Source organism: Hyla sarda, unplaced genomic scaffold (genome assembly GCF_029499605.1).
Source record: "Hyla sarda isolate aHylSar1 unplaced genomic scaffold, aHylSar1.hap1 scaffold_880, whole genome shotgun sequence".
NCBI lineage: Eukaryota > Metazoa > Chordata > Amphibia > Anura > Hylidae > Hyla > Hyla sarda.
In genome coordinates this window covers 103,366-113,462 of record NW_026610909.1, presented here as the reverse complement: position 1 = coordinate 113,462, position 10,097 = coordinate 103,366, and the positions used below count along the sequence as shown (strand labels likewise).

At 42.4% G+C, this 10,097-nt stretch overlaps 1 pseudogene; it reads left to right on the top strand.

Annotated features, from left to right (window-relative positions):
- Positions 1 to 9,655: 9,655 nt before the first annotated feature.
- LOC130348381 (U2 spliceosomal RNA) lies at positions 9,656 to 9,758 on the top strand (annotated as a pseudogene).
- Positions 9,759 to 10,097: the final 339 nt, after the last annotated feature.

Below are 10,097 nucleotides of genomic sequence, written 5' to 3'. Positions count from 1 at the left end.
CAGCCAGAGTGTGTATGGGAGGCTGCCAGCCAGCCTACCTTCCTACAAGTAGTGATGGTGCATGTGAAGGGGACAGCGTTGGTTCCTCCCCTTTCACAGTTATCACTTCTCATTCTTCCTTTTGGCTGGTATCAAATGTGGTGTCTGTTTATATCAGTTTAATATCTGATATGTCCCCTATCTGGTAGCATATATTAAGTGCACCACCAGGGTTCAGTGTTGGAAAGAAAGATTACCTGTTTATTTGCTGCAGCTGCTTGCTGGCTAGTCCAGTGGGCCCCTACTGCAGGCAAAAGACAATAGGTGGTGCCGCTTGTGTCTGGCCCCTGTTGGAGCGACCAGGCACAGGACTGCTGCTGCTGAATGTCCTCTTTAATTGAATAAGCTCAGCAACCAGCACACCTGTGCAGGTTGGACATGACATGATAGGTAGCTGTCTTTCAGGTAGTGGGTGCTGAATCTTGTTAATTGACCATGCATTGGTACTGTGGTATTGGAATAATTAAAACAAATGTTGCCAGCCAGCCATCCATTGCAATAATGGATAGGACATCAGCTATGAGGCATTTGTTTGTACAAACTGCTGCTCACGACTAATGTTGTAATATAGTGTCTCCATCTGCTGGTGGTATTGAATAAGCAATAGTGCAATGATAGGGTCTGAAAAAGGAGTAAAATAAGAAGCAGCAGCATAGGAAAAAAGGAGGAAAGAAGGAAAACATGGAGAGAAGAAAAAAAGAAGGTAAAAAAAAGGTGAAAACATGTTTAAAAAAGTATTTCCATCTCTCTCTCTCTATATATATGTATATATATATATATATATATATATATATATTTAAAAGAAAAAAAAATTATATATATATATATATATATATATATACATATAGAGAGAGAGAAAGAGATAGATAGATAGATAGATACACATACATACATACATACATACATACATACATACATACAACATACATACATACATACATATGTGTGTATTGTTGGAGTTGCAAACATGGGTGCACTTGACAAACTCAGTGCGGCTATTCCCCATTGAAAGATTGTTGCATCCAGGACCCTTAGCACTGTGATATGCTACTCAATACCACTGGCATGGCCAGGTGTAAACAACATCTGACCTTTGTTGTGTATGTAACCATGGAGATTGTGATGTCACCTAGGCCCACCAAAGAACAGCCTTGTCAGAAGCAGCACTGCCATGATCAGAAGCAGCAGCACCATAAGTTTTCAAATAAGCTGGATTTAACCAAGACAAGTGAGTCCAATAGGATGCAGGTATTTCCTCTATCCTTACAGCTTCCCGTGGCTGTTGGTTTTATACCGTTTGGGGACAGCCAAGGAGGCGTCAGCAGGCAACACAGGTAAGTGTGTGCTTGTGTGTGTGTGTGTGTGTGTGTTTCCTATGCAGATCCTAAACCCAGTATCAAATGCAAGTAGGAGGAGTAAGAAGGGTTCCTGCCAAAGCCAGGTTATGGATTGCATTTAAAAATGGTCCATCAGAGTGAAATGGACTCCCATCTTCCTGCTTAGCAATAATGATATGGGTTTAGGGCCTGCTGTGTGTACTGGTGGGTGACTGCCACCCAGCCAGAGTGTGTATGGGAGGCTGCCAGCCAGCCTACCTTCCTACAAGTAGTGATGGTGCATGTGAAGGGGACAGCGTTGGTTCCTCCCCTTTCACAGTTATCACTTCTCATTCTTCCTTTTGGCTGGTATCAAATGTGGTGTCTGTTTATATCAGTTTACTATCTGATATGTCCCCTATCTGGTAGCATATATTAAGTGCACCACCAGGGTTCAGTGTTGGAAAGAAAGATTACCTGTTTATTTACTGCTGCAGCTGCTTGCTGGCTAGTCCAGTGGGCCCCTACTGCAGGCAAAAGACAATAGGTGGTGCCGCTTGTGTCTGGCCCCTGTTGGAGCGACCAGGCACAGGACTGCTGCTGCTGAATGTCCTCTTTAATTGAATAAGCTCAGCAACCAGCACACCTGTGCAGGTTGGACATGACATGATAGGTAGACATGATAGGCAGCTGTCTTTCAGGTTGTGGGTGCTGAATCTTGTTAATTGACATGGGGGTGTCATTGCTGTTGATTGACCATGCATTGGTACTGTGGTATTGGAATAATTAAAACAAATGTTGCCAGCCAGCCATCCATTGCAATAATGGATAGGACATCAGCTATGAGGCATTTGTTTGTACAAACTGCTGCTCACGACTAATGTTGTAATATAGTGTCTCCATCTGCTGGTGGTATTGAATAAGCAATAGTGCAATGATAGGGTCTGAAAAAGGAGTAAAATAAGAAGCAGCAGCATAGGAAAAAAGGAGGAAAGAAGGAAAACATGGAGAGAAGAAAAAAAGAAGGTAAAAAAAAGGTGAAAACATGTTTAAAAAAGTATTTCCATCTCTCTCTCTCTCTCTCTCTATATATGTATATATATATATATATATATATATATATATATATATTTAAAAGAAAAAAATTATATATATATATATATATACATATAGAGAGAGAGAAAGAGATAGATAGATAGATAGATACACATACATACATACATACATACATACATACAACATACATACATACATATGTGTGTATTGTTGGAGTTGCAAACATGGGTGCACTTGACAAACTCAGTGCGGCTATTCCCCATTGAAAGATTGTTGCATCCAGGACCCTTAGCACTGTGATATGCTACTCAATACCACTGGCATGGCCAGGTGTAAACAACATCTGACCTTTGTTGTGTATGTAACCATGGAGATTGTGATGTCACCTAGGCCCACCAAAGAACAGCCTTGTCAGAAGCAGCACTGCCATGATCAGAAGCAGCAGCACCATAAGTTTTCAAATAAGCTGGATTTAACTAAGACAAGTGAGTCCAATAGGATGCAGGTATGTCCTCTATCCTTACAGCTTCCCGTGGCTGTTGGTTTTATACCGTTTGGGGACAGCCAAGGAGGCGTCAGCAGGCAACACAGGTAAGTGTGTGCTTGTGTGTGTGTGTGTGTGTGTGTGTGTGTGTGTGTTTCCTATGCAGATCCTAAACCCAGTATCAAATGCAAGTAGGAGGAGTAAGAAGGGTTCCTGCCAAAGCCAGGTTATGGATTGCATTTAAAAATGGTCCATCAGAGTGAAATGGACTCCCATCTTCCTGCTTAGCAATAATGATATGGGTTTAGGGCCTGCTGTGTGTACTGGTGGGTGACTGCCACCCAGCCAGAGTGTGTATGGGAGGCTGCCAGCCAGCCTACCTTCCTACAAGTAGTGATGGTGCATGTGAAGGGGACAGCGTTGGTTCCTCCCCTTTCACAGTTATCACTTCTCATTCTTCCTTTTGGCTGGTATCAAATGTGGTGTCTGTTTATATCAGTTTAATATCTGATATGTCCCCTATCTGGTAGCATATATTAAGTGCACCACCAGGGTTCAGTGTTGGAAAGAAAGATTACCTGTTTATTTGCTGCAGCTGCTTGCTGGCTAGTCCAGTGGGCCCCTACTGCAGGCAAAAGACAATAGGTGGTGCCGCTTGTGTCTGGCCCCTGTTGGAGCGACCAGGCACAGGACTGCTGCTGCTGAATGTCCTCTTTAATTGAATAAGCTCAGCAACCAGCACACCTGTGCAGGTTGGACATGACATGATAGGTAGCTGTCTTTCAGGTAGTGGGTGCTGAATCTTGTTAATTGACCATGCATTGGTACTGTGGTATTGGAATAATTAAAACAAATGTTGCCAGCCAGCCATCCATTGCAATAATGGATAGGACATCAGCTATGAGGCATTTGTTTGTACAAACTGCTGCTCACAACTAATGTTGTAATATAGTGTCTCCATCTGCTGGTGGTATTGAATAAGCAATAGTGCAATGATAGGGTCTGAAAAAGAAGAAAAATAAGAAGCAGCAGCATAGGAAAAAAGGAGGAAAGAAGGAAAACATGGAGAGAAGAAAAAAAGAAGGTAAAAAAAAGGTGAAAACATGTTTAAAAAAGTATTTCCATCTCTCTCTCTCTATATATGTATATATATATATATATATATATATTTAAAAGAAAAAAAAATTATATATATATATATATATATATATATATATATATATATATACATATAGAGAGAGAGAAAGAGATAGGTAGATAGATAGATAGATACACATACATACATACATACATACATATATATGTGTGTATTGTTGGAGTTGCAAACATGGGTGCACTTGACAAACTCAGTGCGGCTATTCCCCATTGAAAGATTGTTGCATCCAGGACCCTTAGCACTGTGATATGCTACTCAATACCACTGGCATGGCCAGGTGTAAACAACATCTGACCTTTGTTGTGTATGTAACCATGGAGATTGTGATGTCACCTAGGCCCACCAAAGAACAGCCTTGTCAGAAGCAGCACTGCCATGATCAGAAGCAGCAGCACCATAAGTTTTCAAATAAGCTGGATTTAACCAAGACAAGTGAGTCCAATAGGATGCAGGTATGTCCTCTATCCTTACAGCTTCCCGTGGCTGTTGGTTTTATACCGTTTGGGGACAGCCAAGGAGGCGTCAGCAGACAACACAGGTAAGTGTGTGCTTGTGTGTGTGTGTGTGTGTGTTTCCTATGCAGATCCTAAACCCAGTATCAAATGCAAGTAGGAGGAGTAAGAAGGGTTCCTGCCAAAGCCAGGTTATGGATTGCATTTAAAAATGGTCCATCAGAGTGAAATGGACTCCCATCTTCCTGCTTAGCAATAATGATATGGGTTTAGGGCCTGCTGTGTGTACTGGTGGGTGACTGCCACCCAGCCAGAGTGTGTATGGGAGGCTGCCAGCCAGCCTACCTTCCTACAAGTAGTGATGGTGCATGTGAAGGGGACAGCGTTGGTTCCTCCCCTTTCACAGTTATCACTTCTCATTCTTCCTTTTGGCTGGTATCAAATGTGGTGTCTGTTTATATCAGTTTAATATCTGATATGTCTCCTATCTGGTAGCATATATTAAGTGCACCACCAGGGTTCAGTGTTGGAAAGAAAGATTACCTGTTTATTTACTGCTGCAGCTGCTTGCTGGCTAGTCCAATGGGCCCCTACTGCAGGCAAAAGACAATAGGTGGTGCCGCTTGTGTCTGGCCCCTGTTGGAGCGACCAGGCACAGGACTGCTGCTGCTGAATGTCCTCTTTAATTGAATAAGCTCAGCAACCAGCACACCTGAGCAGGTTGGACATGACATGATAGGTAGCTGTCTTTCAGGTAGTGGGTGCTGAATCTTGTTAATTGACATGGGGGTGTCATTGCTGTTGATTGACCATGCATTGGTACTGTGGTATTGGAATAATAAAAACAAATGTTGCCAGCCAACCATCCATTGCAATAATGGATAGGACATCAGCTATGAGGCATTTGTTTGTACAAACTGCTGCTCACAACTAATGTTGTAATTTAGTGTCTCCATCTGCTGGTGGTATTGAATAAGCAATAGTGCAATGATAGGGTCTGAAAAAGAAGAAAAATAAGAAGCAGCAGCATAGGAAAAAAGGAGGAAAGAAGGAAAACAGGGAGAGAAGAAAAAAAGAAGGTTAAAAAAAAAGGTGAAAACATGTTTAAAAAAGTATTTCCATCTCTCTCTCTCTCTCTCTCTCTCTATATATATATATATATATATATATATATACATATAGAAAGAGAGAAAGAGATAGATAGATAGATAGATAGATAGATACATACATACATACATACATACATACATATGTGTGTATTGTTGGAGTTGCAAACATGGGTGCACTTGACAAACTCAGTGCGGCTATTCCCCATTGAAAGATTGTTGCATCCAGGACCCTTAGCACTGTGATATGCTACTCAATACCACTGGCATGGCCAGGTGTAAACAACATCTGACCTTTGTTGTGTATGTAACCATGGAGATTGTGATGTCACCTAGGCCCACCAAAGAACAGCCTTGTCAGAAGCAGCACTGCCATGATCAGAAGCAGCAGCACCATAAGTTTTCAAATAAGCTGGATTTAACTAAGACAAGTGAGTCCAATAGGATGCAGGTATGTCCTCTATCCTTACAGCTTCCCGTGGCTGTTGGTTTTATACCGTTTGGGGACAGCCAAGGAGGCGTCAGCAGGCAACACAGGTAAGTGTGTGCTTGTGTGTGTGTGTGTGTGTGTGTGTGTGTGTTTCCTATGCAGATCCTAAACCCAGTATCAAATGCAAGTAGGAGGAGTAAGAAGGGTTCCTGCCAAAGCCAGGTTATGGATTGCATTTAAAAATGGTCCATCAGAGTGAAATGGACTCCCATCTTCCTGCTTAGCAATAATGATATGGGTTTAGGGCCTGCTGTGTGTACTGGTGGGTGACTGCCACCCAGCCAGAGTGTGTATGGGAGGCTGCCAGCCAGCCTACCTTCCTACAAGTAGTGATGGTGCATGTGAAGGGGACAGCGTTGGTTCCTCCCCTTTCACAGTTATCACTTCTCATTCTTCCTTTTGGCTGGTATCAAATGTGGTGTCTGTTTATATCAGTTTAATATCTGATATGTCCCCTATCTGGTAGCATATATTAAGTGCACCACCAGGGTTCAGTGTTGGAAAGAAAGATTACCTGTTTATTTGCTGCAGCTGCTTGCTGGCTAGTCCAGTGGGCCCCTACTGCAGGCAAAAGACAATAGGTGGTGCCGCTTGTGTCTGGCCCCTGTTGGAGCGACCAGGCACAGGACTGCTGCTGCTGAATGTCCTCTTTAATTGAATAAGCTCAGCAACCAGCACACCTGTGCAGGTTGGACATGACATGATAGGTAGCTGTCTTTCAGGTAGTGGGTGCTGAATCTTGTTAATTGACCATGCATTGGTACTGTGGTATTGGAATAATTAAAACAAATGTTGCCAGCCAGCCATCCATTGCAATAATGGATAGGACATCAGCTATGAGGCATTTGTTTGTACAAACTGCTGCTCACAACTAATGTTGTAATATAGTGTCTCCATCTGCTGGTGGTATTGAATAAGCAATAGTGCAATGATAGGGTCTGAAAAAGAAGAAAAATAAGAAGCAGCAGCATAGGAAAAAAGGAGGAAAGAAGGAAAACATGGAGAGAAGAAAAAAAGAAGGTAAAAAAAAGGTGAAAACATGTTTAAAAAAGTATTTCCATCTCTCTCTCTCTATATATGTATATATATATATATATATATATATATATATTTAAAAGAAAAAAAAATTATATATATATATATATATATATATATATATACATATAGAGAGAGAGAAAGAGATAGGTAGATAGATAGATAGATAGATACACATACATACATACATACATACATATATATGTGTGTATTGTTGGAGTTGCAAACATGGGTGCACTTGACAAACTCAGTGCGGCTATTCCCCATTGAAAGATTGTTGCATCCAGGACCCTTAGCACTGTGATATGCTACTCAATACCACTGGCATGGCCAGGTGTAAACAACATCTGACCTTTGTTGTGTATGTAACCATGGAGATTGTGATGTCACCTAGGCCCACCAAAGAACAGCCTTGTCAGAAGCAGCACTGCCATGATCAGAAGCAGCAGCACCATAAGTTTTCAAATAAGCTGGATTTAACCAAGACAAGTGAGTCCAATAGGATGCAGGTATGTCCTCTATCCTTACAGCTTCCCGTGGCTGTTGGTTTTATACCGTTTGGGGACAGCCAAGGAGGCGTCAGCAGACAACACAGGTAAGTGTGTGCTTGTGTGTGTGTGTGTGTGTGTGTGTGTTTCCTATGCAGATCCTAAACCCAGTATCAAATGCAAGTAGGAGGAGTAAGAAGGGTTCCTGCCAAAGCCAGGTTATGGATTGCATTTAAAAATGGTCCATCAGAGTGAAATGGACTCCCATCTTCCTGCTTAGCAATAATGATATGGGTTTAGGGCCTGCTGTGTGTACTGGTGGGTGACTGCCACCCAGCCAGAGTGTGTATGGGAGGCTGCCAGCCAGCCTACCTTCCTACAAGTAGTGATGGTGCATGTGAAGGGGACAGCGTTGGTTCCTCCCCTTTCACAGTTATCACTTCTCATTCTTCCTTTTGGCTGGTATCAAATGTGGTGTCTGTTTATATCAGTTTAATATCTGATATGTCTCCTATCTGGTAGCATATATTAAGTGCACCACCAGGGTTCAGTGTTGGAAAGAAAGATTACCTGTTTATTTACTGCTGCAGCTGCTTGCTGGCTAGTCCAATGGGCCCCTACTGCAGGCAAAAGACAATAGGTGGTGCCGCTTGTGTCTGGCCCCTGTTGGAGCGACCAGGCACAGGACTGCTGCTGCTGAATGTCCTCTTTAATTGAATAAGCTCAGCAACCAGCACACCTGAGCAGGTTGGACATGACATGATAGGTAGCTGTCTTTCAGGTAGTGGGTGCTGAATCTTGTTAATTGACATGGGGGTGTCATTGCTGTTGATTGACCATGCATTGGTACTGTGGTATTGGAATAATAAAAACAAATGTTGCCAGCCAACCATCCATTGCAATAATGGATAGGACATCAGCTATGAGGCATTTGTTTGTACAAACTGCTGCTCACAACTAATGTTGTAATTTAGTGTCTCCATCTGCTGGTGGTATTGAATAAGCAATAGTGCAATGATAGGGTCTGAAAAAGAAGAAAAATAAGAAGCAGCAGCATAGGAAAAAAGGAGGAAAGAAGGAAAACAGGGAGAGAAGAAAAAAAGAAGGTTAAAAAAAAAGGTGAAAACATGTTTAAAAAAGTATTTCCATCTCTCTCTCTCTCTCTCTCTCTCTCTCTCTCTCTCTCTCTCTATATATATATATATATATATATATACATATAGAAAGAGAGAAAGAGATAGATAGATAGATAGATAGATAGATAGATAGATACATACATACATACATACATACATACATACATACATACATATGTGTGTATTGTTGGAGTTGCAAACATGGGTGCACTTGACAAACTCAGTGCGGCTATTCCCCATTGAAAGATTGTTGCATCCAGGACCCTTAGCACTGTGATATGCTACTCAATACCACTGGCATGGCCAGGTGTAAACAACATCTGACCTTTGTTGTGTATGTAACCATGGAGATTGTGATGTCACCTAGGCCCACCAAAGAACAGCCTTGTCAGAAGCAGCACTGCCATGAGCAGAAGCAGCAGATCCATAGGTTTTCAAATAAGCTGGATTTAACCAAGACAAGTGAGTCCAATAGGATGCAGGTATGTCCTCTATCCTTACAGCTTCCCGTGGCTGTTGGTTTTATACCGTTTGGGGACAGCCAAGGAGGCGTCAGCAGGCAACACAGGTAAGTGTGTGCTTGTGTGTGTGTGTGTGTGTGTGTTTCCTATGCAGATCCTAAACCCAGTATCAAATGCAAGTAGGAGGAGTAAGAAGGGTTCCTGCCAAAGCCAGGTTATGGATTGCATTTAAAAATGGTCCATCAGAGTAAAATGGACTCCCATCTTCCTGCTTAGCAATAATGATATTGGTTTAGGGTCTGCTGTGTGTACTGGTGGGTGACTGCCACCCAGCCAGAGTGTGTATGGGAGGCTGCCAGCCAGCCTCCCTTCCTACAAGTAGTGATGGTGCATGTGAAGGGGACAGCGTTGGTTCCTCCCCTTTCACAGTTATCACTTCTCATTCTTCCTTTTGGCTGGTATCAAATGTGGTGTCTGTTTATATCAGTTTAATATCTGATATGTCCCCTATCTGGTAGCATATATTAAATGCACCACCAGGGTTCAGTGTTGGAAAGAAAGATTACCTGTTTATTTGCTGCAGCTGCTTGCTGGCTAGTCCAGTGGGCCCCTACTGCAGGCAAAAGACAATAGATGGTGCCGCTTGTGTCTGGCCCCTGTTGGAGCGACCAGGCACAGGACTGCTGCTGCTGAATGTCCTCTTTAATTGAATAAGCTCAGCAACCAGCACACCTGTGCAGGTTGGACATGACATGATAGGTAGCTGTCTTTCAGGTAGTGGGTGCTGAATCTTGTTAATTGACATGGGGGTGTCATTGCTGTTGATTGACCATGCATTGGTACTGTGGTATTGGAATAATTAAAACAAATGTTGCCAG